General features: G+C 41.3%; 1 protein-coding gene across 4 annotated transcripts in view; it reads right to left on the reverse strand.

Moving 5' to 3' along the window:
• LOC134353102 (serine/threonine-protein kinase PAK 3) overlaps nucleotides 1-27,682 on the reverse strand; it is a 253,885-nt gene that overhangs the window by 209,953 nt on the left and 16,250 nt on the right. Inside the window, exon 3 of one of the 4 annotated variants that reach the window (XM_063061007.1) lies at nucleotides 20,485-20,595. The exons of the other annotated variants lie outside the window; for them this stretch is intronic. The gene's annotated coding sequence lies outside the window, so the exon portion shown is untranslated. The remainder of the gene's footprint in view (nucleotides 1-20,484; nucleotides 20,596-27,682) is intronic. 4 annotated transcript variants of the gene reach the window in all.

Genomic DNA, 27,682 nt, shown 5'->3' on the forward strand with positions numbered 1-27,682 from the left:
GGCATAGACAATGGGCTGAACAAAGCTGAAAATTTCTACAGAGAACTGTACAATTGGAAATACTGAATTCTTACTTTTAAATGTTTCTACAATGCTCCACACCAAAAGAGCAAATAATTTGTGTGGATGAATATTATAAAAAGATGAACGAGCAGCACAAAGTTGCTGGTTTGTGGCTCTCATTCTCTCAAGAAACCGCCAACCTTTCCACAGTCAACACAAACTCTGCAAGTCCACAGCAATCTCACACATATTTGCTTTCTACTTCCTAGGAAATAAAAAGTGTCAATTTTATTTTCTCCCCAGCCACCTTATGAGCACAAAAGCACCAATGCCATTCCTGATGACAGAATTCCACAAAGAATGCAAACTTGTAAAAACAAATGCTTAAAAAAAAAAGTCTCACGATAAACTCTATTTAAAAAATAAAACAGGGTTGGATTACATGGTACCAGCTACTGGAGAGAGTAACAATAAACCTTCAGCTGAGGTGCCACAAGTTAAAAAAAAATGACTAGAACTTTTGGATGCCCACTTTAGCAAAGAGAATGTTTGGTGGGAAAACAGGATGAAAAAGTATGTTAATGAGAGTAGATTCAATTCATGATGCAGCACCTCAGGAGCCACAGTCCACAGAATGAAGCAGGAAATGATGTAATTGACTTTGAGGTTCATCCAGCAGAAGCAATGAGCCCAGTTGAGATGGTTGGCTTTGGTTATAACCAAGTACAGTAGTCTCAGCAACACCTGAAGATGCTGGTGGTATTTTTATGCAACTTTTTTTAACCAATTCTATTGCAAAATAATTAAATGGGGAACATTTCAAAAGAACTCTCATTTTAAATTCTCCCATCCATTAAAGATGAGCTTTTATTTATCACATGTACATCGAAACATGCTGCGAGAATTCTTTGCCACAGGCAGCTGTGGATGCAGAGTCTATATGTATATTTAAGGCAGAGTTTGACAAATTCTTGATTGGTCAGGGCATGAAGGGATGCAGGAGATTGGGGCTGAGAGGGAAAAATCAGCTATGACGAAATGGCGGAGAAGACCCGATGGGCCAAAGGGCCTAATTCTGCTCCTATATCTTATGGTCTAATAGATGTATTATTGTGTCAATAACCAACACAGTCCAAGTATTTGCCAGAGGCAGCCCACAAGTGTTGCCAAGTTTCCAGCCCACAAGCACTTGGTGGATTGATGACAAAAAGTTTCCCATCCCGTTCTTAATCTGTACTCATTGTTCTACAAGTTTTAAGATGCAATTACATTTCTGTCACAAATCATCTTTGCTTTATGAACTCTGAGGAACACAATATTCCACTGAAAGATAGTCTCCATACTCAAGGTGGAAACTAAAACTGAAAAACAATAAAAATTTCTGGAGAGAGGATAAGAAATTACATACACCTCCACTGCCATCACAATTCCACAGATGAATGGGAAGGGGTATGAATTAACATTTAGATTCACATTATTGAAATATAAAAGATTAATTAAGATTCATTTTTCTAATGCTTCCAGATCTCATCATAACTCGCCAACATACAAGATAAAAAAAATTATTTAAATGCCATCATGAGCATAGAAATAGATCAAAATATTTCAGAGAGGTACTATCAGACAAAATTTAAGTTGACAGCCATCGACCTGGATATTAGCACAGATGAAAAATACTTCTTTATAATGAAGTAAAATATTACTGTCATACCACATTCTGGAAATACTGCAGACACTAGAAATCTGAGAAATAAAACACAAAAAAAAATCATATCCCCCACTCTCTCTGCAACTTCTCATTTCTGATGAAGAGTCTTTGGCCCGACACATTAACTCATGCTGTCTGACCAACTGAGCATTATCTGTTCAGTGTCAGCCTGTGCACAGACTTCAATAACTTTATAAATTTCAATTTGCCCAGTGTGGTCCTTGAAAATAAAATCATCACTCATGACTAAAATCAGACTTCTCATTTAACAGAAATAAATGGGCTACTTCTTTCCTACCACCCTGCCAGACAAAGTGTTTCAAGTGATGCGCAATTCAAAGAGAAACCATTGAGAACAAATGTTGTATAAAAGGGATCCTATCAAGATCATCTGTACCAGCTTCATTCTTTACATTAAAATCCATATAAACACTGGGTTTGTGGTGTAATAAATAACAGAAAAACCTCTCCTGATTTGAAATTAATCTCCATCATTCCTTTCAACAACATTCACCTGGGGCAAGCACTTTAACTGCAAAGCTCTAGAATTGCTTGAGCAGGTTGACAGAACACATTCTGCTTCTCTTTTCTGAGTACAACACTTTAGACATACATGTGACTGGTGAGGTGAAGAAATGCAAACAGCTTCTATGATGCCAAAAAGAAAACAGCAAATGATTGAGCGGCCTAAATAAACAAGATACTTGCCCAAAGCTGAAAAATCGTAATGGTGATACTTTGTGCTTCCTTGTCCAATATCAGCACTGATCACGTCGGGCTGCGTACCGGTTAAGCTGACAAGGTTGCAATAACCAATAAGCTCACTTTTTCAGAGCAGCCTCACGCCTTTCAAAGAATCACTAAGCTCCAGCTGTCGTTTTCTTCAATTGAATCAATACTGGGGCAGCCAAAGTAATCTAAATAGAATGGGAAGGGTCAATTGACTTTAGATGGTTTGCTGGTAGGCAATTTTCTGGAGTAAAGTCCAATGCCTGGTGTTTGATGGTAGATTCTACTTCACTTTTCAGGGACAACAGATTGAAAAAAGAAATGAAGTGTCCCCTCATGTCTAGTACGGCCATTTTCTTCTGTAACTCTAAAATATATTAAAATAATTCAGTTGTTAAATTAAACCATGACCAATCCCCTCACCCTTGATCTAATTTCTAGAATGACTAGGAAGGCCAGATGCACCAGTCCAATGTATTTCACTCCCAGGTGTTTGGAGATCGGCAACAGGGTTAGGGGGGGTGGGGTGGGGAGAAAGAAATAAAGCTTAAAATGTAGTTTAACATTAATAAATGCCTTTTTGACATATATTAATTTTGTGAGATGGTCTCTTAAGAATATGTTGTTAATTAATTTTATGTAAAAATGAATACAGGTTTAAGTCCCCTATGGCACTTTCAGTAACATTGAACATGCCATTTCTCAGATGATGTGAGTGAAAAGACCTGCCTGTTCCAGTCGAATTTCCCATAACCTACCTTCTACTGGGCACAGAGAACTATGTAATTTTGACTGGCCAAGTCATTACGAATATTCTGAGGCGTGAGATATTTCCTCAGCTTCTGTCTTCATGGATTCTACTCGAATTCCTGAGTATTATTTGCACTTTCTGCTTTTTATTCCAGATGGTTTTATGATTCACTGAGAAATTAAATATTCATCCCACATCATTGTTCATGGCACACACAAAAACTGCATACTGAACATTTATCATTCCATCTGATCTAAAATATTTCATAGCAACAAATACAGAACTCAGGAGAAACTCAGCAGGTCAGGCAGCATCTGTGGAAAAGAGTAAACAGTCGACATTTCGGGCCAAGACCCTTCTTCAAGACTGAGGAGGAAGGGAGAAGATTCCTCGAGTAAAATGGTATCGGGGGGGGGTGGGAGAAGGGAAAGAGGACAGCTGGAAGGTGATAGGTGAAGCCAGGTGGGTTGAAAGGTAAAGGGCTGGAAAAGAAGGAATCTGACAGGAGAGGAGAGTGGACAATAGGAGAAGGTATTTCATACCTTTCCAAACGATCCTCTGGTATCTGAATATTTTAAAAAATCAACAGCAACTTAAGGAAGTTTTCCATTTAACAATCTCATGTAACAAATTCCCTTGTAAAAACAACAGATATGGAGTTACTCAGACAATATAACACAGCAAATACTATCCCTCCACCCCATCTTCTAGTTTAATAGAAAAAGAATTGTTTTACTGTAACTAAATCAAGCAAATTTTAATTAAATGAAAATCTAGCATTTTATCTGGAGTTTTGGGAATGACATTCTGCAACTTAGCCCATTTCCAGAAACAGTCATCCAGAGAGTTACCAAAACTGATATTTTCCTGCCAGTGGTGTAGTGGCGTCCGCACCAGACTTCGAGGTGAGTGGTCCTGGGTCCTAATCCGACCGGTTCCTTGCACGCTTTCCATCTGCGCTGGGTCGAGTGTCAAGCTAGCAACTCGACCTCATAAAAAACAGACAAATGCTAAAAGAAACAGCAAGGTTGTCGCCTGATGTGCCACAAGACGCGGAAGGGAACAACAACGGAAAATCTCAAAAGATCACTAGAAGGCCAGGTATGCTGTAGAAGCAAGATTTGCATTGATATTCCAGAGCAGGCATAGTGGGAAAATGGACGCATCTTAAGGAAATTGCTAGCATATGTTGTTTTTTGGAACCGTATCTTGAGATCATGCTTGTGAAAAATCAGACGTTTGGGTGCTGACTTTCCCTTTTTAGACACTAATATTAAGCAAAGCTGGTTTACTCAGGATGAAAAATAGCTTCCATTAAATCTGCAGCATTTTGATGAGCAAGGATATGCTTCACACATTGAACACACATTTAAAAAAAAGCTTCACCAGTATTTTTTTAAATGATGCCTCAAAATATTATTTATCATATTCATTTTCTTGTCTCCACTCCAAAGGGAAAAAAAATTGTAAAGCAATTGGAATGCTAAAGTTTATGTCTTGATGTCAATTCAACATGAATTGTCACACACACAATTGTTCTCTAATACCCCCCCCTTATGACCACAGCTTTATAAATAAAAGAACTTTTTTTATTTTCCATCCTACTTCACAAATAGCAGCAACATTATCAAAGTCACTAATTATCTGAACGCATGCAAGCAATTAAAGTTGAGTGTAGCGCACAGCAGACCTTACTCCGTTAGTGTGTGCCCAACCCAATACAATAGACCCCTCATGAGCAATTGAGACCTGAACTAGGAGGACAGCAGATGGTGCCTGGAAAGGTCTCTGGCATTAACATCTCAATAGATACTTGGTGGATACATTTGCCAATAGAAATACTTTCACCTGCTTCCATAACCTCATCATGGAAGCTTAAAATGCCACATTACATACAGTCCCACAACCTAGCAACCTAGAAATAATAAAGGGCAGAGAAGGATGGGGGTTGTAGAATGGGCAAATAAATTTGACAAATACTAACGTGATAAAGACAGCAAATGCACACTTACTACTGTTACTAAGGAGAAAATCAAGTGTCAAAATACCTTCAAATAAACATAGCTTACAACGACATTAAACAATATCCCTTTACACTTCAGCTAACTATAAAAACTTAAGCTTGGGACTGAATTTTCTGAGAGCAAGTTTCATGCCGAAAAGACATTAAAAACATGGCAGAGCAGACCCAATGCGCCACATGACCCAATTCTGCTCCCAGGTCTTATGCCCATCAATAGGGCAACACTGTCACACCGGGGTTAGTGTAATGTTATTACCTGGGCTCAATTCCACTACTGTAAGGAGCTCGTACGCTTATTCCGTGACCATATGCGTTCGCCAGTTTCCTCCCCCGTTCCAAAGGCGCACAGGCGAATGGGCTAATTGGTCACATGGTTCTCGCGAGCTCATTGGGTGGGAAGGGCCTGTTACCATGTTGCATCTTCAAAACTAAAACAACGGCAATCCTGGGGCAACAGAGTCATGCTGACACAACTTGTTAGACTTCCAGGCAACCAAATGAATCGAGGAATTCTGACTCTGAATACTTAAATAGCTTCTCACCATATTTATTTTCCCCAATAGATGGAACCTCGATTAAAGAAATAAGACCTTATGCAAAATAAATGTTCATCAAGTGTGTTCACAGGTGCCAACTGTGGCGTGTGGATCACCTAGACGTCCTTCTGAGATCACTGTAACTTATTCTGTGGTATTCTATTGTGCGAGGAATCTCACTTCTAAAGGAAGTCATCTCCTCAGCATGCACAGGACCTTCTGCTTCACATACACCTTATTCACCAGGATTAGCAAGTTCCTTTTACTGATCGGGGTGCTGTCTCCTTTTCCACGCCACCTGTATCTCCTACATGGCATCCCTTACCCTGAAGCTGCTGCGTTGGAGAGTGCACCTTTAGAATGCAAGCCTCTTCATTATTTGTTACACTGAAAAACAACAAGTTTGCATTTACTTTACCTACTGCTGACCATTAATTACAAATTGCTCTATTCCAAGTCAATATGGGTTCTCTCCCACAAGAGTCATGCAAAATGAATGATTCTCTTGCCCAGATCTCATTATCAATTCATGCCCACTTAAGAGCACATTATCGCGGCATTGCATGAATACCCATTTCACCCTCAATTTTTGCTAGCAACAGAAAAAGAAATGGCCATTTTATTACCATTTTGCAAGTTCCCTCTAAAACTTCAAAGTTCAAAGTAAATTTTATTATCAAAGTACATTTATGTCACTATGTACAACCATTTTCTTGAGGGTATTCTTAATAAATCTATAGAATAACAACATAACAATTAAAGACCCACCCAACTAGGGCATTGAACCAGAATGCAGAAGTCAACAAAGAACCCTCCAGAAAATCCTGGCAATTCTCTACAATGTTTCTTACCCCCTGCATGCTACCTTGGCTGAACAGAGGAGCACTTTCAGTTATAGACTAAGACAACTGTGCTGCTCCAAAGACCACTATTTGAGGTCATTCTTACCCTCGGCTATTAGACTCTATAGTGAGTCAACCTATAGCAGGGGAAGTGATCTTGTAATATTTGACCTGCAAATCTTGTACATCTTATTTTTAAGATAACTTACTGTTATTCTTTCTTACTTCTCTTCTAACATTTGTGCATTCGTATATCTGTGCACTTGTAATGCTACTGTGACACTGTAATTTCCTTTCTGATCAATAAAGTATCCATCTAAACTGCAAATACAAAAAGAAGAAATAATAATAAATAAATAAGCAATAAGTATCAAGAACGTGAAATGCCGAGTTCTTGAGAATGAGTCCATTGGTTGTGGGAACATTTCAATGATGGGGTACGTGAAGTTGACTGGTTATTCCCCTTTGGCCCAAGAGGCTGATGGCTGAGTAACTGTTCCTGAACCTGTGATGTGTCCTGAAACTCTTGTACCTTCTTCCGGATGACAACAGTGAGAAGAGAGCATGTCCTGGGTCCCTGATGATGGATGCAACAGCATTTCATGTGCTCAATGGTGGGGATGGTTTTACCCATGGTGGACTGGGTCATATCTATTACTTTTTGTAGTATTTTCCATTCACATATCAGTGAATAGAAATGTTGTCCACAATAAGCTCCTCTCCACATTCCAACTGGCCAATTCCATAAGCCATTCATTCATCAACAAAATGTCTTGGTATTTCATACAAGTACCTTCTCATCGGATTTTAGACCTAAACTTGGTAACCTAACCACAAGGGTTAGGAGACGGCAGAAATGGCACCTGCCAGGCTGGTTTTCATTTATAAGCAGAGCAAAAGAACACAAGACTAACAAGAATGGAATGGAAGTTGCAGAAATTTGTAGAAAACCCATTCTGCAAAGAATGCAGATTCCTTCAGCAGCAATCTATCAACAGGACAGGGACCAACCTCTCCTTCACAATTCGGTCTGTGGGCATTTCACTCAAAACCATCAACTCATGGACTGCATCAGACCAACAGCTTTAAAACATTGAGCAAGAAGAACAAGACACAAGGTAAACAGATAATTATCTTTTTTAAAAAAGATATAGATAAGAACACAGAAAATGCTGGAGGAACTCAGCAGGTCAGGCAGCATCCATGGAGAGGAATACAAGGCCAACACTGAATCATTATTCCTTTCTAAAGATGCTACCTGACCTGTTGAGTTCCTCCAGCATTATGTGTGTGTTAATCAGGCTTTCCAGCATCCGTAGGATCTCTTTGTTTATACGGTAAGAATATTTTCCTAATAACAGTAAATACACACCAAATACTTGAACTTCTCATTTCATGCAATAGTTTTGCCTGAATCTCAGGCTCAAAAATAATTGCTTTAATTATATTTTGCATGATTTCTCAGCCCTGAAGTTCTATAGGACTGGTGATGGAACACGATAGCTTCATTTGTGAAGGACTATGACAGTTGCAATAGCCTTATTCCATTCGGTTCATATCCATGTCTAATTTCCTTCAAGCTTATGAGACATTATGAAGGTGTCAGGGCAGGTATGTCATCCATTGAAGACAAGAAAGCAATTTACAGGATGGAAGATGATTTATAGCAATAATATGAAAATACAGACACAAGCAGATTGAGTTCACACACAAACGTACACAGATACATATACACAGATAGTTATGGCATATTTGATTCATTACTATTTCAAAATTAAACTTTACTCACAATAAAAAAATATACTAGGGTAGAAACAGTGCAACAAACTTCTACCTTCATGGTTATCACCTTAAAACTATGAGACATAGAAGCAGAATTAGGCCATTCAGCCCAATGGGTTTACAGTACTTGCTATTCGATCATAGCTGATTTAGTTTTCTCCTCAGCCCCATTCTCCTGCCTTTTCCAAGTAACCTTTGACACCTTTACTAATCAAAAACCTATCAGCCTCCTCTTGACATATACATAGTGACTTGGCCTCCACAGCTGCCTGTGGCAATGAATTCCTTAAATTCATCATCTTCTGGCTAAAGAAAATACTTCTCATCACTGTTCTAGAGATGTTCTTCCATTTCTTTTTTTAGGTTGTGCCTTCTGATACTATACTCTCCCACTACTGGAAATATCCTTTCCACAGGTACTCTATCTAGGCCTTTCAATATTCGGTTGGCTTTAATGAGATTCCCCCTTCATTCTTCAAAATTCAAGTGAGTACAGGCAGAGAACCAGCAAACACTCCTCATATGTTAAGCCTTTCACTCCCATCACTATTCTCATATACCTCCTCTGGACTCTTTCTCTCTCCAGTGCAAGCACATCCTTTCCAAATGTGGTTTGACCAATGTTTTTATGTTCTAGTCCTCTCAAAATAAATGCTAACATTGCATTTGCTTTCCTTACTACCACCTCAACCTGCAAATTAACCTTTAAAAGAAAAATGCACAAACATAGCACCATGCCACTAGTGTGGTCCCCTGGGATGATACTCCCTTTTCATTATTCAACAGGTTTCTCCACTCCTCCATGTGGAGGAAGGAGCTTAGGCCAACCTTCATTTCATCTCTCAACTCGTCCTCCTGCAGCCTAGACTCGGGCAGTCAGGCGCATTCCTTTACAGACATCTCACTGTGCTGGAAGACCAACACTTGTCTGGTAGGCCAAAGAGCACCTTTCACTGAGTTGACGACGATCCAGTAGCACTTTTATGTCTGTCTCAGTGTCTGCTCCTGGGAAGAGCCTATGAATCAGAGTCTTCTGTCACGCAGATCCTGGGGCTGAACCGGGACAGGGACACTAGCGTTCGTCCACGTCCTTTTAGCAAACCCACAGCCTGCATGGGCCATTCAGAAATCTGACAGCAGAGAAGAAATATCCCAGCCACCCCCAAATGTATTGCTTACACATCCCCAGTCTGAATTCCATTTGCCAATTTTGTGCTCACCTAACCAGCCCATACATTTCTGTAGCATAGATCTTTCTAAGATCCATTAATTTTGATATTCTTAATAGAAACCTTGAAATTCAAGTACATATCGTTTATCTCAATGTTCAGCCCCGTGAAACTAACTGCATTTAACTTCCCAGCCAGTCACGCTCCGAAGGGTTTCAGCCCGAAGCGTCAACTGTACTTTTTTTTTTGCATAGATGTTGCCTGGCCTGCCGAGTTCCTCCAACATTTTGTGTGTGCTACCTGGACTTCTGGTCAGTGTTAACATTTTGCTTTCTGCCACGGAACCAATTTTGAATGCAATATGCATCAGATAGCACGTTTAAAAAGCCAACTAGATTTTGAGAATATATTGGTAATAAAATAACATAGGAATTTTAAAAAAGGTCACCCACAGTAAAAGGCTTTAAGCAATGTATTGAAACAGTCACCAGCCATTCCACTCAACACTAAAGGTGAAACCTCAAATCTGATGACAGAAACATTGCTTGCAACACCACTTTAGATATAAAATGAAGTAAAGTTGGATACTGATCACAATCATGGCTAAAACCATGGCCAGTTTTTATTGCACAGTTCAGAATACAAACAGTATTTATCAAATTTATTGGGGAAACTGCACATTGTTAGTTCACTTAGCTCCTGCCCAATTAATCTAATTGTTTTTTTTTTGAAGAGGTAACTAAATGGGAGCAGAATGGTTGATATGCTTTACATAGACCAGAAAGGCCTTTGACAAGGTCCCATGTGGGTGGCTTGCTAAGGCAAGTTGGACAACTGAATACAAGCAACACACATCAAAGTTGCTGGTGAATGCAACAAGCCAGGCAGCATCTCTAGGAAGAGGTACAGTCGACGTTTAGGGCCGAGACCCTTCATCAGGACGACGTATCTCGGCCCGAAACGTCAACGGTACCTCTTCCTAGAGATGCTGCCTGGCGTGCTGCGTTCACCAGCAACTTTGATGTGTGTTGCTTGAATTTCCAGCATCTGCAGAATTCCTCGTGTTTACAACTGAATACAAAATTGGTTGGTAAAAGGAGAGAGATTGTTTCTGTAATTGAAAGGCAGTGACCAGCTGTGAACCATAGTTATCAGTTCTGGGACCTTGCTGTTTTATATACAAACGTACATGAGCAATTTAGATACAAATGTGGAAGACCTGATCAGTTACTTTGCAAATAATGTGAAACACTGCTGACAGAGAGGAAGGGCAGTCTTAGGTTACAAAATATTAAAATAGCTGACAAACAGGACAAAGCCAACAGCAGATGGAATTTTGGTATGTGTGAGATGATGCATTTTGGAAGGGGGAGCATCAAGACAAAAAGGGTTGGACCCAAGGGAGTATTGAGCAATAAAAAAAAACCGCAATGTACAAGTCCTATTATCCCTGATGGTGGCAGCACAGAGGTAGGGCATGAAATCAGTGTCCAAGAAGATGGTGGCGGCAGGTAGTCTTACAGTATACAATAAGTATCTGCATGAGCACTGCATTGCTAAGACACAGTCAGCCACAGACCAAATGCTGGTAAACTGGATTAGTTTAGATAAACTTACATTGATATGGTGTGTCTATCAAGACAAGACACTGCAGATGTTAGAATCTGGAGCACCACAAAGGAGCTGGAGGAACTCAATAGGTCAGGCAGCATCAATAGAGGGAAATGGTCACTCGATATGTTGGGTTGAGACCCCTCATCTGGTCTGGAAAGATAGAGCGCAGACAGCCAGTGTGAAAAAGGATGGAGCAAAAGCTAGTGAGCAACAGATGAAGAGGATGATAAGTAGGTGAGGAAGAAAAGAGAATTGCAATGAAGTGAAATTATGGGAGGCGAGAGGAAAAAGTAACAAAGGGCTGAAGGAACACACATAAAAATTGCTGGTGAATGCAGCAGGCCAGGCGGCCTCTCTAGGAACAGGTACAGTCGAAGATTTGGGCCGAGACCCTTCATCAGGACTAACTGAAAGAAGAGATAGTAAGAGATTTGAAAGGGGGAGGGGGGAGATCCAAAATGATAGGAGAAGACAGGAGGGGGAAGGGATGGAGCCAAGAGCTGGACAGGTGATTGGCAAAGGATCATGGGACGGGAGGCCTAGGGAGAAAGAAAGGAGGAGGGAGGGGAAGCCCGGAGGATGGGCAAGGGGTATAGTGAGGGGGACAGAGGGAGAAAAAGGAGAGAGAGAAAAAGAATGGGTGTATATAAATAAATAACGGATGGGGTACGAGGGGGAGGTGGGGCATTAACGGAAGTTAGAGAAGTCAATATTCATGCCATCAGGTTGGAGGCTACTCAGAAGGAATATAAGGTGTTGTTCCTCCAACCTGAGTGCGGCTTCATCTTGACAGTAGAGGAGGCCATGGATAGACATATCAGAATGGGAATGGGACGTGGAATCAAAATGTGTGGCCACTGGGTGATCCTGCTTTCTCTGGTGGACAGAGCGTAGGTGTTCAGCGAAACGGTCTCCCAGTCTGCGTCGGGTCTCACCAATATATAGAAGGCCACATCAGGAGCACTGGATGCAGTATATCACCCCAGCCGACTGACAGGTGAAGTGTTGCCTCACCTGGAAGGACTGTCCGGGCCCTAAATGGTGGTAAGGGAGGAAGTGTAAGGGCATGTGTAGCACTTAAAGGGCTGAAGAAGATGGAATTTTATAGAAGAGGCCAATGGAGCATTGAATAAAGTAAAGGAATTGGGGTGGGTAATCAATGGGAGCAATGTGTGTGGGCCAGTTAGATCAGGAGGGGAGGGAGAAGTACAGTGAGAAAGAACAGAGAGGGGACAAGTTATCAGGAGTTAGAGAATTTGAATCTTGGTGTTAGCAAGTTGGATCTGACCAAGGCAGAACCTGAGTTGCTGTCCCTCTGACCTGAGCCTACCCAGCAGTGAAGGAGGCTGTGGATAGACTTGTCGGCATGGGAATGGGAAACAGAATTAAAATGCTGGCAACAAGGAGACCCTGACTGCAAGGTGGATAGAGGGAAGATGCTTGATGAATCAGTCTACTTACCTGCATCAGGCCTCTCCTATGTTGATGAGGCACTGTGCAAAAAAAAAAACCCAATACCGATGTGTTCACATGTGAAGGAATGCCTCACCTGGAATGACTGGTTAGGGCACTGGATGGTATTGAGGGACGTGGTGTAGGGGCAGGTGTAACACATTGCAAGGTTGCAGGGATAAGTGTCTGGAGGGGGAAGAATAGTGGGGAGGGACAAGGGAGTCAGAGAGAAAGATCCCTGCAGAAATCAGATGGGAGGGAAAGGTGGGATTTTGTTGGAGTTGGCGGAAGTTGCAGAGAATGATTTGTTGGATGCTTGGCTGATGGGGAGGTAGGTGAGGACTAGGGAACTCTATCCCTGTTTTGCCTGCAGGATATGGGAGGGGACAGACATGCAGGTAGAGTAACAGGTAAGGGGTCCTTTAATTGTTGTGGGGGTGGGAAGCTCTTATTTTCTGAAAAAGGACATCTCAGAGACCCTGGAGTAGAAGGGCTCATCATGAGAACTGATGAGGTGGAGATGGAGGAACTGAGAAAAGCGACAGGGTGGGAGGAGATGTACCTGAAATACCTGGAGGACTCTGTGGGTTTGTAGAAGACGTCAGCTGGATAATTTGTCTCCTGATGGAAACAGAAAGATCAAGAAAGAGGAGAGTAATGATGGAGATGGACCAAGTCAACTTGAAGGCAAGGTGAAAACCGGTAGGTTCAGATTCATTTATTTATTGCATGTAGTGAGATGTGTTGTTTGCATTAACAACCAACACAGACTAAAGGTGGCCTACGAGTGTTGCTACACATTCTGCCGCCAATCCAGCATGCCCAGAATGTTTCACAGAACAATAAGCAACAAAACACCAACAGCAAAACAAGCTCCTTGAAGTTGATGAAATGGACCAGCTCTTCACAACTGCAGGAAGCGACAGCAATGTAGATATCAATGTAGAACAGGAAGAGTTGGAGATTGTTGTCAGTTTAGGTTTGGAACCTGGTTTGCTCCATGTAAACCCAGGCAGGCTAAACTCAAGTACACATGGCTACATCTTTGGTTTGGAGATGGGGGAAGAGTCAAAAGTAGTTAATGAGGGTAAACACCAGTTCTGCCAGATGGACCTGTTTCTGTACTGTATAATTCTGGGTGCAACCCACAGCGTCAACTGACTTCCGATGGCTCTGGGTTTTTATCAATGGACATACAACGTCACTTAGCTGTACTTCCATTTGTGGAAACATTTCAGCCCTCAATGGCAATTTGGTATTTGATAACACAGCAGCCAAATTCATTATCAACTGATCCAGACACATTGGACACGAATAATTTGATGGCAAACACCAATTTGAATCTAAGAGGTTATCTCCTGCCTGTTTTATAGTGTGCTGACTTCATTTCTCATGCCCCCATGCCACAGCTTTAATGCTTGAATAGATCTTCTAGACCAGGGCTACCCAACCGTCCAACCGTTGTTATGCCATGCGCCAATACCATTAAGCAAAGGGTCTGCGGACCCAAGGTTGGGAACCCCAGTTCTCGAGAGACGTTAGTTTGTTAAAAATCTTGTCGTTGTAATGTTGTTTCCTGAAAATAATTTTTTCCTTATCCTCCTGCCAGAAAACCACCAGTGCCTAAGTTTAATATAACACTTCCTCCTTCATTTTGATTGCATTTGCAAACACTTTGCAGGTTGGCCTGAACAGTTGATTTTGAACAACCAGAGGCTTGGTACACATCATACTCACTCAATGTTCATCTGCTCCAGAAGTGACTCGCCATTTGAAAAGGGTTCAGATGGTGCTTGAAGTGGAGACTCATGATTTTCTTTTGAGAAATGCTGCTGATGGTAGAGACGCAGGAATTCATCCTGTTGTTATATTTTTATCTGAATGACAGCTGAAGTTAAGGCATTGGAGATTTTAAACTGATCACTTCTGCCATTTTAAATGGGGCAATTTCTGCTCTTGCCTTGAGTGTATGAGAGTAAGCTGCAAAGCAAGTGCTGGTAAATAGTATCAGTACAGACATTTGATAGTTGGCATGGACATGATGGGCCAAAGGGCCCATGGCTGGCTCGAAGGGCCGAATGGCCTACTCCTGCACCCATTGTCTATTGACTATGTGCTATATAAATCTATAACATGGCAGTTCTCCTCTGTACATTTGCTGTTTCTACAATTAACTTGATTCGTAATTTTAGCCCAAAGGAACAAACAAGCAGCTTGTAGATCCACAGTGCAGTGTTGACTCAGCTCAACACATCCAATTGATGTACCCATCATGTACGTTAGCTCCTTTGTGAACTCAACCCAATCTGCTGAAGGTGGTCCCTAACCAATGAAACTAAATGTTAAAATTTCTTATGGAAACACAAAATAAATTGGAATAAAATTATGCCAACTGTGTCCCTAAGCCTACCACTATCATCGTGGCTAATGTGCCTTGGGCCTCACCTCCTCTTCCTGTGCCAATTCCCCACAACGCTCCAATCTACAGTGTTTCATAAATTTATTGATATCCTCATTAAACACCTCCCATAATCTAGTCTCCAGTTATCTGGGGTAGTTATTCATGATGCACACAAAAAAATAAACTGCAAAATCCAGGATGAACCCAGCTGTACAGAAAATTGGTACCTGCTGCATTACACAGATAACGGGTTTCACTTTTTCAGCACTGCATCAATATTATATCCCTGTGTGCTCAGACCTTCAGCCTCCCTTAGATAATTATCCTGGTTTTCTTGTAAATCTCAACTGCTAGCAAGCTAAGAGGAGATTGTAGTTTTCAGTCCTCGATTTTCATTTTTATTTTGTTCTATTTCCACCAATACCAACTATGTTCATGTTCTCCCATAATCTTAAAATATTTTATTGATACCCTTGGTGCTGTTCCCTTCCATAAAATAATCCTTTTTTTTTTGCATAATTCGACCTTGCAAAGACCAGCACTGTGCCAACAAACCAGAAGGTAAAACTGCCAGGGGTCTTGGTAGAAGCACGTGCAATTTGAGAAGGATGATATAGAAGTGAAGTTTTCACCTCCATACTGAAAATCCCATAAAATACACACACTGAAGCAAATTAACACTGCAAGAGATTGAAACAGATGTGAGGTATCTTTTGACAAAGAGTCATTGATCTGAAACACTCTCTCCACAGGTACAGCCTGTGAGTGTTCTAGCATATTCAAATTTTTCCTCCTGATACAAGGGATATTGTTTAAACTCTCTCAGCTATATCCCTTTCCTCAGTGTCAGCTTAAATTGATCACAGGCATCAATCTTCTTACCATCCAAATATAAAGCCAAAAATCACCCATCAATCCTTCAACTTCATGCCCCCATTTAATCTTCCTTCATTTCCAGAGGTCTTGAACACTTCAATATTAAACAATGCTGTACTCACTCCATGTATTTGAATTCTGTCCAGACTTATGGCAATGCAACTGGCGGGATTGACTCATGGAGGAACGTATAAATCAGAAAAAGACCACTAACAGAGGAAACACAGGAATATTGGAGGATTAACCAATCAGGAGTTTTTTTTTAAAAAAAACATTCTGAAACTAGATTAGCTGCATTGAGATGTACTTCATGTGTGTGGAACCAAGCACGGGCATGAGAGTTGAAAAGTGAAAAGATCATGATTGAATGGCCAAGCAGACTTGATGGGCCGAATGGCCTGCTTCTGCTCCTATATCTTACAGTCTTATGGTCTATTGAATCCAAGAGAGGATTTTATATATTTCAATAAGAACACCCCTCTTTCTTCTGAACTCCAGAGATTATTGATCCAACTTTTTAAAAAAATTATTATTCATTATAAAACAAACCTCTTTATCACAATAATTAGCCTAGTGAGTCTTCTCTCGCTGCCTCCAATGTTAGTAAGGGCTTTCTTAAATGAGGGGAACAAAACTGTACACAGTAGTCCAGGTTCAGCATCATCAGCACTCAAATATCCTTGCCATGAAGGCCAATGTGCTATTTGCCTTCCCAATTCCTCGCTGCTCCTCCTCCTGCATGCCACATTTCCTGGTTGGATGTCTTTCCATTTCTCAGATCAGAGCACATGACATCATTAAAAACCCATTTGCCAACTTTATGCTCACTCAAACCTACCTATCCTATTGGAAAACCCAAATATCCTCATCATGAATGCCCTCCCACCCATTGTTATCTCTCGGTTTAATGAGAGAACATTCGAACAAAATCAGAAACAGAATAGTTTCAGTATCACTGACAAATGTTGTGTGGCAGCAGTACAGGGCAATGTGTTAAAAAAATAATAACTTCTTATTGCAATATATAATGCATTAAAAATAAGTGGTGCAAAAAGAGAGCAAAAACATCGACTGTACTTTATCCCCCCCATAGATGCTGCCCGGCCTGCTAAGTTGCTCCAGCATTTTGTGTGTGTTGCTCGGATTTCCAGCATCTGCAGAGTTTCTCTTGTTTGTGAAAAGTAGTAAGGTAATGTTAATGGGATGGTTCATTGCCCCTTCAGAAATCTGATGACGGCGGGGTGGGGAAGCAGTTCCTTAAATATTAAGTGTGTGCCTTCAGGCTCCTGCACCTCCTCTTTGATGCTCGTAATAAAAAAAAGAGCATGTCCTGCACAGAAAGGAAGCCTGCACAAGTTAAATATCATTGTTGGAATATCATTTGCATATTTTATACATTATGGCCTCTCCCCTTCATGTTAATAAGCTTCAAGTCTGTATGCTGGCAACCCCGGAACAAATGGAAATGTCCACACTTAGGCAGCAGATATCTTAATCTGATTGGTGGCCACTTACAGCATAGAACGTGATTTTGGACTTCTCCCTCTTCCCCTTCCAAACAGGCAGCACTATGGCTCTGATGCAGCCTGATTGGAGCCTAGTGTTGTGATGGAGCCTGACTCTGGTAACAGCCATTCTGTGATGTGGGGTCCACTTTCATTCTACAAATGGCTGCCAAGGAGCGACTCCTTTGCCTGGCCAGGTTCTCCAATGGGCACAGTATGATTAATGCAGTATCTTGCTGCATCTAATATCTGTCAAACTGCAAGTTATGCTTCAATACTGCTTAAGGAAGTAAACTTCGATAGTGATTTTCTAAAAGAAACACAAACCTGTTTCACAATCTCCTGGGTGATGCCACCAGTTTAGTAATAAGCAAAATCCAACATCCAGTTAGTGCACCAGAAAAGCTGAAAGCTTATTTCTGGGAACTGTTCGTCCCAAGTGTCAAATACCTAGCAGCTTCCCTTCCTTTCCAGTCCTGATGAAGGGTCTTGGCCTGAAATGTCGACTGTTTACTATTTTCCATAGAAGTTGCCTGGCCTACTGAGTTCCTCCAGCATTTTGTGTGTGGGACTTGGATTTCCAGCACCTGCAGATCTTCGTGTTTGTGACATCCTACCCTAGCCCTAGAATTAATGCTTGAAGCAGCTGAATTCAGATACTTACCCTCACCTGTTCCATTCCCCAAGGGTGTTCTAAGGCACAGTATCCGACCCACAAAATGCTGTGCTTCACTTGCAGTTCTCATTCGAACACAAGTGCAACAGCGATAAATAAATTTATTACAAATCATCCAGATGTTCGTAACTAGGATAAAATGCAGGTGAGTCTGAAGAGTTCAAGAGGAGGAGTGTGCAAATTTATCAGTCTGTTCCAGAGGGCATTGCTATTGCAAACTCTGCTGTCTACACATAACCTTTACTCAGAATACATTCAATGTGGTAGTTTGTTCCATCAGTTCCAATAAGTTAATAGGACTTGTAAGCAATGACAGCACACAAATCTTTAAGAAAGCTGGATTCTCGCTAGATTGTAAGAAAATAAGCCCACGCGACTGAATTGAGTGGTGTACTCACACAGCCACGTTCAGAGTGAATTACTTCTTTTTCAGCAAGACTAAAAGTACACAAAAAGCACAGAAATAACAGGTGGTTTACAGACAAAAATAAAAAAAGATTTTTAAAAAATCAATTAGTATTGTTCTATCATCTCCACTCTACCGTCAGGCATAAAATACAAAGGCCTGAAAGCATGCCCCACCAGGCTCAAAGTCAGCTTCTACCCGTTGTTATAAAACTATTGAATGGTTCACTTGTACAATAAGATGACTCTTCACCTCACAATCAACCTCATGATACTTCACCCTATTATATATCCGCTGTACTTACTCTGTATCCGTTACACTTTATTCTGCATTCTGTATTCTGTTATTGTTTTACCTGTACTACCTCAATGCAAATGTAAAGAACTGATCTGTATGAAGTGTGTACAAGACAAGCTTCTCACTTAGGGTTGCCAACGTTCTCACCCCCAAATAAGGGACAAAAGTAGCAATCAAATACGGGACACTCGTGTTTACCCTGAGAAAGACTACCATGACCGTGAAGCCTTGTGTGCGCATGTGCGTACGTGCCTATTTTTTTTCTACAAATCGGTTTTGGCTTAATCTTCCAGATTCTGTTAAGTGAAACTACACTGTACATACATTATTTCTACTTTATTTAGGCTGTGTATCTATCATATCACTCCTGCTTTTACTACATGTTAGTGTTATTTTAGGTTTTATGTGTTATTTGGTATAATTTGGTAGTTATTTTTTGGGTCTGAGAACGCTCAAAAATTTTTCCCATATAAATTAATGGTAATTGCTTCTTCACTTCACGTCATTTTGGCTTACGAACGGTTTCATAGGAACACTCTACCTTAGCGGGGAAATACGGGACAAGGACAGTCCCCTATGGGACAAACCAATTTAGCCCAATATATGTGATGTCCCTGCAAATACAGGACAGTTGGCAACCCTATTCTCACTGTACTTTAGTATATGTAACAAAACTCCATTTCAAATTTCACTTCATTTCACTGGTCAAATCATATCACAAAATCATACTGAAGTTTGTGAGCTCACCAGCCAGCCCCTCCTTTCTCAGCTACCAGTCTGTACCTACCAAGCATGATGGTGGGAACTAAAGGTCTTAATTCCCTATTCAAATCTGAAGATTGCTTTAATAGGAGCAAAGATTAAAATTTTATTTGTTACATGCAGATCAAAACATGCATCGTTTGCGTCAATGAGCAACACAGTCCAAGGATGTGCTGGGGGCAGCCCACAAAAGTCGCCACACTTACCACACCCACAACTTACAGAATCAGGTTTATTATCACTGGCACGTGTCGTGAAATTTATGAACTTAGTAGCAGCAGTTCAATGCAATACATAATGCAGAAGAAAAAAATAATAATAAATAAATAAACCAATTACAGTACATGTATATTGAATAGATTAAAAATTGTGCAAAAACAGAAATATATATTAAAAAAGTGAGGTAGTGTTCACGGGTTCAATGTTCATTTAGGAATTGGATGGTAGAAGGGAAAAAGCTGTTCCTGAATCACTGAGTGTGCCTTCAAGTTTCTGTACCTTCTACCTGATGGTAACAATAAGAGCATGCCCTGGGTGCTGGGGGTCCTTAATAATGGACTCTGTCCTTGTGAGACGCCGCTCCTTGAAGATGTCCAGGGTATTTTGTAGGCTAGTACTCAAGATGGAGCTGACAAAATTTACAACCCTCTGCAGTTTCTTTCGGTCCTGTGCAGTAGCCTGTTCTACCCTCCCCCATACCAGGCAGTGATGCAGCCTGGCAGAATACTCTTCACGGTACATCTATAGAAGTTTTTGATTGTTTTTGTTGACATACTAAACCTCTTCAAACTCAAAATAAAGTATAGTCGCTGTCTTGCCTTCTTTATAACTACATCGATATGTTGGGGCCATGTTAGGTCCTCAGAGATCCTGACACCCAGGAATTTGAAACTGCTCACTCTCTCCACTTCTGATCCTTCTCTGAGGACTGGTATGTGTTCCTTCGTCTTACCCTTCCTGAAGTCCACAATCAGCTCTTTCGTCTTACTGACGTTGACTGCAAGGTTGCTGTTGTGACACCACTCCACTAGTTTGTACGAGGGGTGATTGATAAGTTCGTGGCCTAGGGTAGAAGGAGTCAATTTTAGAAAACCTAGCACATTTATTTTTTCTACATTTACACACTTAGTCCAGCGGTCGTGGAGCATACGGATCCCTTCTTTGTAGAAGTCGGCGTCTTGGACCTCCAGAAGTGGTTCACAGCAAGGGTGATTGATAAGTTGGTGGGCTAATGTAGAAGAAGGTGAGTTATTAACTTCAAACTTTCTGCATTTTCACTCAAAGAGTTGAGCTGCACGTGCATGTAACGAGAGCTGTATAACTCATCTCCTTCTACCCTAGGCCACAAACTTATCAATCACTCCTGCTGTGAACCACCTGGAGGTCCGAGACGCTCTTGTTACATGCACGTGCAGTTCAACAATCTCGCTTCTGTATTTCCTCTCATCTCCATGAGATTCTACCAACAATGGTTGTTTCATCGGCAAATTTATAGATGGTATTTAAGCTATGCCTGGCCACACAGTCATGGGGGGGGGGGGGAGAAGAGAGACAGAGAGAGACAGAGAGACAGAGCGACAGAGAGACAGAGAGACAGAGATATTAGAGCAGTGGGCTAAGCACATACCGCTAAGGTGCACCAGTGTTGATCGTCAGCGAGGAGGAATTATTACCACCAACCCACACAGATTGTGGTCTTCCAGTGAGGAAGTCGAGGATCCAATTGCACAGGGAGGTACAGAGGCCCAGGTTCTGTAACTTCTCAATTAGGATTGTGAGAATGATGGTGTTAAATGCCAAGCTATAGTTGATGAACAACATCCTGACATAGGTATTTGTGTAGTCCAGATGTTCTAAGGCTGTGTGATGAGCCATTGAGATTGCATCTGCTGTTGACCTACTGTGATGATAGGCAAAAATGCAGTGGGTCCAGGTCCTTGCTGAGGCAGGAGTTCAGTCTAGTCATGACCAACATCTCAAAGCATTTCATCACTGTAGACGTGAGTGCTACCAGGCGATAGACAGTCATTAAGGCAGCTCACATTATTCTTCCTAGGCAATGGTATAATTGTCACCTTTCTGAAGCAAGTGGGAACTTGCAGTGAGGGGTTGAAAATATCCTTGAATACTCCCACCAGCTGTTTGGCACAATTTCTAACCTCACGTGGACATTTAAAACAATGTGGTAGGAAAGAAGGCCACCTGGAGGAAACCCACATAATCATGGGGGAGAGTGCACAAACTCCTTAAATACAGTGGAGGGAATGGAACCCAGACCGCTAGCACCGTGAAGTGTTACGGTAACCGCTACGCTCCTGTGCCATCCCATGAAACGAGCAGAGTTTCAGCAAGAGCAGAAGATAAAAATAACATCACATTCAAATTAGAATAAAGGATGTCCACTAATAAATAGTTCTACAAAGCTGTGCCAAAACAGCTTTCTAACAGTGCCAAGGTTCATTTCCAGAGGCGAGTTGATAGTTATATTGATTAAACTCTGAAACTGAAATAAGTAACAGACAGCAGAGGTCGGTACTGAAATGAAGTTCGGAAAACAGTTAGAGTAGTTTCTTGGCTGCTATTTCATGTCATCAAGAAAATTAATATATTTTTTTATGTGCAAACCATGTCCATAACTGCCCCACATGTTGCCCTTGAGGATTCGACGTTGATGGATCGATGCAGTTTCATCTAATGTGGAATTCCTTTATTTAAATCTCAATAGTCCAGTGCCAGCTTAGAACTGGGCACCTCAGTTCAAAAGGAAGGTTACAGAAATGATACCAAGAACAATCCTGTGAAGGCAAATGAACAGATGTCATGAGGTAGGTCAATGAATGTAGAATAAGCTGTTGGAAAACTTAACAGCACGTAAAACCCACTGTCCCATTACTACTGAAATGGCCTCATTTAAGGCAAGGACAGAGGGTTAAAGAGGACTAGTCAGGCAGGGAGGGTGGTGGAGGTTGTCGAGGGCTGTGACTGGAGAGCTGAGGGTGGTGGTGGACTTGCTGAAATCACGGATTGCTGTGGGGTATCTATGAGCTGGTCAGTCAACAGACTGACGGGTGGTGGAGGTACAGTACTGTGTCTTGGGCACCCTGGATTTTTTATATAAATTAGTTTTAGATATTTTTTTTTGTCTTCTGCATTAGAGTGTCAATAGAAAAGAGCAAATTTTTATTTTCCAAAAATTAAAGAGAAAGAAAATAACATTAAGTTGTGGACCACTTTTCACATAAAAACTTTATTCCTTAGTAGGTATATAGCCCAGCGCTTGATTAAACAAAGATCACAAACAGGCGCTAATGATCGATGCGAGTTGACTGAACTGATTAACTGAAACAGAAATGGGTGAAGATGGAATCAAACTGGGCGAAGGACAACCAGACTAAGAGGTGAGCAGGGTGGCAGATGTGACAGCTTAACCTTCAAGTCATCGATTCTTACACCAAAGCAAGGGTGAGCATAGCAACAAGACACAAGGTCTCTCCCAAGCAGAAATTTCACAACAGACAGGAGTTTCAAGATGTGCTATCCAAGCTCTTCTCAAGCAGCACAAAGAAACGGGTAAGGCTGAGGACCAGAAATGTTGTGGTCAGCCCAGAATCTGAGTGCAGCAGACGAGAGATATATCCAACTGACGTCCCTTCTAAGTCAGAAGAGATCCAGCACTGCTATCAGCTCTGAACTCACAGAAACCACTGGAACCCAAGTACACCCCTCTACTGTCTGGAGAAGTCTGGTCAGAAGTGGTCTTCATGGAAGAGTTGCTGCCAAAAAGCCATTCATCTGAAGTGGAAACAAAGCCAAGTTACTCACCTACACACTGAGATGGTGAACAATGGCAGCAAGTGCGCTGGACTGACCAGTCAAAATTAGAAATTTTTGGTTCAAGCAAAAGGCAGTTTGTCTGTCGGAGAGCTGGAGAGCGCTACATGGACGAGTGTCTGCAATCAACAGTGAAGCACGGCGGAGGTTCCCTGCAGATTTGGGTCTGCATTTCTGCAAATGGAGTTGGTGATCTGATCTGAATTAATGGAATCCCCAGTGCTGAGAAGTACAACCAGATTCTTTTTTGCCACACAATACCATCAGGGAGGCATCTGATCAGCCCCAACTTCATTCTGCAGCAGAACAATGTTCCCAACTCACGGCCAAGGTCATAAAGAACTGTCTTCAGTGAAAGGAACAAGGAGTTCTGTAACAGATGGTATGGCCTCCACAGAGTCTTGATCTCAACATCATTGAAGCTGTCTGAGATTATCTGGAGAGAAAGAAGCACGTGAGACAGCCAAAATCCACATAAGAACTGTGGTAAGCTCTCCAAGATGCTTGGAACAACCTACCAGCCAATATTCTTAGAAAACTACCTGACAGTGTACCTAAGAGAACTAATGCAGTTTTAAAGGCAAAGGATGGTCACACCAAATACTGATTTGATTTAGTTTATTACTGTTAACTGTTCTTTTATGGTAATTTCTTTTTGATATTTAGAAACTTCATTTCATTTATTTGGAAAGCATCTTTGCTTTACAGAATTTTTTTTACATTTGCCTAAGCCTTTTGCACAGTACAGTAACTTGGGCCAATGATATGATTCACCTCATTGCCAGTCGTATGGGAAAGGGGAGGGTCTTATCTTAGTCTTTTTTTAGCCCCTCCTTTTCTGGTCAAAGATGGAGAACAAAGTTACGATATACATGATCCTTATCAAATGAGCTGTCAGGACTCTATACTAAATAACTAATGACAATCTTGTGTTTCATAAAGGGAACTTAGGATCAGCTCTTTGAATGTGTCAATGAATACCAGAAGTTTCAAACTTCAATGACAGAGCGTGCAAAGTTACAACCAGAATGTGACTAATCTTCTAACTGCTCCAACTTCTATCTTCAATTTGAGAAGACGCGTAATATCATTTCTTCCTTCATCCAAACAACCTCAAGCACCATTTTTGTTCCATCTCAGTGACTGTCTGAGCAAGTGATATACTTGTATAACTTAGTCATTACTTAGTTGAGTAAAATTCCTTCTAATGCATCCCGAAATTCTTTTAGTTAACTTGTACTTAGTAACATCCAGTAAGATGGTAATGCATTCAATCACAGTGGCTTCTACAGGGTCAAAGAGAGATGTTATTGTCTTTTATAAAAGTATTTTTTCATGATTGCAAGACCCTGCTGGACATAAAGAATTGCAGGTCCACCCCAAGAGCAAGTTGCTCATTGGTGCAGAAACTGAAGGAGCTGGACTTGATGCAGTTCATCCTACTGCCTGCGTCAGAGGCGCACTGGAGGTGTTGGGGCTTGAAAGCGGAGCGCAGCCCAACAGCAAGAGATTGCCTTAGTCACTTTTCTTGTGACCACAAGACCCTCTTGGACATTGTTAATGTGGAATGCTGCAAGTCCAATTCAGTGAATTATCGGCGGACAGTGCAGGAGTTGCACAGCTTCGGTCAGAGCAAGGGCTCGGCCTCAAACCGCACTGAGAAAGGCGTTGGTGTCGGGGCAGTCAGTGTGGCACGGTATCCAAGTTGGGGTCGGTGCTGCATCCCTCACCCCACCCCACCCAGAGTTCCTCAGCAGACAAGCTATGTTGTCTTCCACTGCAGTCTGCTGTAACATTCATATTTTTTGTGGGACTATATTTTACTAATATCTTATACGTGCCTTGTGCTGTATGTGACTGTTGGCACTGTGTTTTGCATCTTGACCCCAGACTAATGCTGTTTCGTTTGGCTGTATTCATGTGTGGTTGAATGACAATTAAACTTCAACTTGAACTTTCAGACCACTGGGGACCTTGCCCCATCACCATTTTAAACACTTCCATTATACCAATGCAATACAAAAAGACACTCCTGTTCTTTATTTGTATTTATATTTTCTTAAACGTCAATTTAGCACTGAATTTTCATTAAACTTCTCTAAAGGTAGAATACTTCCTGTAATCTAATCTCAGAATGATTCATGTAATTGGAGCCCATGCCTTCACTAGGTATATAAACTCAGGTGTTTATTACGTTTAGATAACTCTCGTCACAGGGTGGCGGGCTGGAAATGCGTCTCTGCTAAAGGAGCCTTTAGCTCACCCTTGGTTAAGGTGTAGCAGCTGCTTAGCTCCCCGATCAGGGTCACGTGAAGCCATGGGAACAGTAGGTGAGTGGTCGTACGAGCAGCTGGTGCACATCACAAGCCCTGGTTATGCAGCCACTGACATCGAGCAGACACTATCTGAAGAATATTGATAATGGCTGGGGGGCGGGGAGGGGTGTCGTCTGTCTTGTAAAGACACTGCCCAGAAGGCAGCAATGGCAAACCACCACTTTGCCAAAAACATTCATGGTCCTAAACCATGATTGCCAGTGTCATACAACACTGGACATAATGTTGAACTCTCATCAGCAGTATGTTTTCTATGTTTCTATCACGTGGCCAAGTGGTTAAGGCATTGGACTAGCGACCTGAAGGTCGTGAGTTCGAGCCCCAGCCAAGGCAATGGGTTGTGTCTTTGAGCAAGGCACTTAATCACACATTGCTCTGCGGCGACACTGGTGCCAAGCTGTATGGGTCCTAATGCCCTTCCCTTAGACAACATTGGTGTCGTGGAGAGGAGAGACTTGCAGCATGGGCAACTGCTGGTCTTCCATACAACTTTGCCCAGACCTGCGCCCTGGAGAGTGAAGACTTTCCAGGCGCAGATCCATGGTCTCGCAAGACTAACCAATGCCTTTATTTATTTATGTTTCTCTCACTGCACATCCTTTTAATGGCCATCAATCTATTCATTTTCCATCTCTATAAAAACACCAGCAGTTAAATATTTCCTAATTATTACGTGTAGCATAATTTCAAAATGTACCACACTTGAATGATGCAAAGAATCATTCTGGATTCTAAGAAGCAACTAATGCTTTAAGTGGTTGTAGGAAACATGTATGTTCTTTTCTTACCCAATGTACAATATAGACAAAAAAGAAAAGTCAGAAGGTAGCCCTGTACTGAAGTTCAAAGCAGCAAAATTAAATTTCATAATTTCAACATTCACCAAATGCTGGAGGAACTCAACAATTGAGAGGGGTGTAAACAGTCAATGTTTCTTGCTGAGACCCTTCATCAAGAGTCCCCTCCACAGATGCAGCCTGACTTGTTGAGTTCCTCCAGCATTTTCTGCGCTTTGCTCAAGATTTCCAGCACCTGCAGAATCTCGGGTGTGCGTACTCACAACTCTTCTCCCCAGCACTTTCTTGATATCAGCTTAAGTAAAGGCCAGACATTTCAACCATATGAAAGCGTGAAAAAAAGAGAGAAAAATGGAATAAATATCAAAAGACGAGCTAATCACACCTCCTACACACTGATATTAGAACAGTATCAGCAGGGGATCTGACGTTTCTATAAAAAGGGACATATTTGACACAGGTAGATGTAAAAGTGGTAGAGAAAGTTTGCAGGCTTGTTCTGAGTTCTGTGTGATTGTGGAGTCAATTATACATTCTTATCAGAAGTCCCCAGAACTCTCTCAGCCAGGGATGAGATGAACAGGGGGGCTTCAAGAAGAAAATAGAGTGTTAAAAAATTCTGCATATTAAAGATTTGAACTAAATGCTACACCATCTTAATTTTGTTTTAAAAGCTTTTGGTAAAGAAACTGTTTTCTATTATCTACCACATCCTTCTCCACACCTCCAACCACAACCCAAAGGAGTTTCTGTTGCTGTTTTTACATTACTAATTTCCAAAATCTGAATTACAGCGGTGCTAGAAAGTTCATGAACGCTGCAGAATTTTCTCTTTTGCATAAATATAACCTAAGATGTGATCAGATTCTCATGCAAGTCCTAGAACTAGATAAAGAGAACCCAATTAAATAAATGACAAAAAAAATTATACTTGTTTACTTATTGAGAAAAATTAACCAATATTGCATGTATTTGTTGGAAAAAGTATGTGAACCTCTGGGGTAATACCTTCAAGAAAAACTATTTGGAGTCAGGTGTTGCAAGCAATGAGATGAGATTAGAAGTGCGGGTTGTAGAAGTGCCCAGTCCCATTAAAAAAACACACCCAAAGTCAGGTTACTGACAGAGCCTGCTCTTCTCAAGAAAGATCTGTTTATGTGCAACATGCCTCCATCAAAACAACTTT

The sequence above is a fragment of the Mobula hypostoma genome, chromosome 10 (assembly GCF_963921235.1).
Source record: "Mobula hypostoma chromosome 10, sMobHyp1.1, whole genome shotgun sequence".
In the NCBI taxonomy this organism is placed as follows: Eukaryota; Metazoa; Chordata; class Chondrichthyes; order Myliobatiformes; family Myliobatidae; genus Mobula; species Mobula hypostoma.